The sequence below is a fragment of the Bacillus rossius genome, unplaced genomic scaffold (assembly GCF_032445375.1).
Source record: "Bacillus rossius redtenbacheri isolate Brsri unplaced genomic scaffold, Brsri_v3 Brsri_v3_scf194, whole genome shotgun sequence".
Taxonomy (NCBI): domain Eukaryota; kingdom Metazoa; phylum Arthropoda; class Insecta; order Phasmatodea; family Bacillidae; genus Bacillus; species Bacillus rossius.
The window spans coordinates 1-2,500 of record NW_026962366.1 but is presented as its reverse complement, the minus strand read 5'-3'; positions in this window follow the sequence as shown (position 1 = coordinate 2,500).

Genomic DNA, 2,500 nt, shown 5'->3' with positions numbered 1-2,500 from the left:
ATTTGATTATTTAAAAAAAATTCCCCTCTCAGGCAATATTAGGTTAGGTTAGGTTAGGTTAGGTTAGGTTAGGTTAGGTTAGGTTAGGTTAGGTTAGGTTAGGTTAGGTTAGGTTAGGTTAGGTTAGGTTAGGTTAGGTTAGGTTAGGTTAGGTTAGGTTAGGTTAGGTTAGGTTAGGTTAGGTTAGGTTAGGTTAGGTTAGGTTAGGTTAGGTTAGGTTAGGTTAGGTTAGGTTAGGTTAGGTTAGGTTAGGTTAGGTTAGGTTAGGTTAGGTTAGTTTAGGTTAGGTTAGGTTAGGTTAGGTTAGGTTAGGTTAGGTTAGGTTAGGTTAGGTTAGGTTAGGTTAGGTTAGGTTAGGTTAGGTTAGGTTAGGTTAGGTTAGGTTAGGTTAGGTTAGGTTAGGTTAGGTTAGGTTAGGTTAGGTTAGGTTAGGTTAGGTTAGGTTAGGTTAGGTTATGTTAGGTTAGGTTAGGTTAGGTTAGGTTAGGTTAGGTAAGGTCATTGTATTTAATTATTTAAAAAAATTTCCCCTCTCAGGCAATATTAGGTTAGGTTAGGTTAGGTTAGGTTAGGTTAGGTTAGGTTAGGTTAGGTCAGGTCATTGTATTTAATAATTTTTAAATTTTTTTTTACTTTTAGGCAAGGTTAGGTTAAGTTAGGTTAGGTTAGGTCATTGTATTTGATTATTTAAAAAAAATTCCCCTCTCAGGCAATATTAGGTTAGGTTAGGTTAGGTTAGGTTAGGTTAGGTTAGGTTAGGTTAGGTTAGGTTAGGTTAGGTTAGGTTAGGTTAGGTTAGGTTAGGTTAGGTTAGGTTAGGTTAGGTTAGGTTAGGTTAGGTTAGGTTAGGTTAGGTTAGGTTAGGTTAGGTTAGGTTAGGTTAGGTTAGGTTAGGTTAGGTTAGGTTAGGTTAGGTTAGGTTAGGTTAGGTTAGGTTAGGTTAGGTTAGGTTAGGTTAGGTTAGGTTAGGTTAGGTTAGGTTAGGTTAGGTTAGGTTAGGTTAGGTTATGTTAGGTTAGGTTAGGTTAGGTTAGGTTAGGTTAGGTAAGGTCATTGTATTTAATTATTTAAAAAAATTTCCCCTCTCAGGCAATATTAGGTTAGGTTAGGTTAGGTTAGGTTAGGTTAGGTTAGGTTAGGTTAGGTCAGGTCATTGTATTTAATAATTTTTAAATTTTTTTTTACTTTTAGGCAAGGTTAGGTTAAGTTAGGTTAGGTTAGGTCATTGTATTTGATTATTTAAAAAAAATTCCCCTCTCAGGCAATATTAGGTTAGGTTAGGTTAGTTTAGGTTAGGTAAGGTCATTGTATTTAATTATTTAAAAAAATTTCCCCTCTCAGGCAATATTAGGTTAGGTTAGGTTAGGTTAGGTTAGGTTAGGTTAGGTTAGGTTAGGTTAGGTCAAGTCATTGTATTTAATAATTTTTAAATTTTTTTTACTCTCAGGCAAGGTTAGGTTAGGTTAGGTTAGGTTAGGTAAGGTTAGGTTAGGTTAGGTTAGGTTAGGTTAGGTTAGGTTAGGTTAGGTTAGGTTAGGTTAGGTTAGGTTAGGTTAGGTTAGGTTAGGTTAGGTTAGGTTAGGTTAGGTTAGGTTAGGTTAGGTTAGGTTAGGTTAGGTTAGGTTAGGTTAGGTTAGGTTAGGTAGGTTAGGTTAGGTTAGGTTAGGTTAGGTTAGGTTAGGTTAGGTTAGGTTAGGTTAGGTTAGGTTAGGTTAGGTTAGGTTAGGTTAGGTTAGGTTAGGTTAGGTTAGGTTAGGTTAGGTTAGGTTAGGTTAGGTTAGGTTAGGTTAGGTTAGGTTAGGTTAGGTTAGGTTAGGTTAGGTTGGGTTAGGTTAGGTTAGGTTAGGTTAGGTTATGTTAGGTTAGGTCATTGTATTTAATTTTTTAAAAATTTTCCTCTCTCAGGCAAGGTTAGGTTAGGTTAGGTTACATTTGGTCATTGTATTTAATTATTTTCAAATTTTTCCTCTCTCAGGCAAGGTTAGGTTAGGTTAGGTTATGTAAGGTTAGGTCATTGTATTTAATTTTTTTAAATTTTTCCTCTCTTAGGCAAGGTTAGGTCAGGTTAGGTTAGGTTATGTTAGGTTAGGTTAGGTTAGGTTAGGTTAGGTTAGGTTAGGTTAGGTTAGGTTAGGTTAGGTTAGGTTAGGTTAGGTTGGGTTAGGTTAGGTTAGGTTAGGTTAGGTTATGTTAGGTTAGGTCATTGTATTTAATTTTTTAAAAATTTTCCTCTCTCAGGCAAGGTTAGGTTAGGTTAGGTTACATTAGGTCATTGTATTTAATTATTTTCAAATTTTTTCCCTCTCAGGCAAGGTTAGGTTAGGTTAGGTTAGGTTATGTAAGGTTAGGTTATTGTATTTAATTTTTTTAAATTTTTCCTCTCTCAGGCAATGTTAGGTTAGGTTAGGTTTGTTTAGGTTAGGTTAGGTTAGGTTAGGTTAGGTTAGGTTAGGTTGGGTTAGGTTAGGTTAGGTTAGGTTAGGTTAGGTTAGGTTAGGTT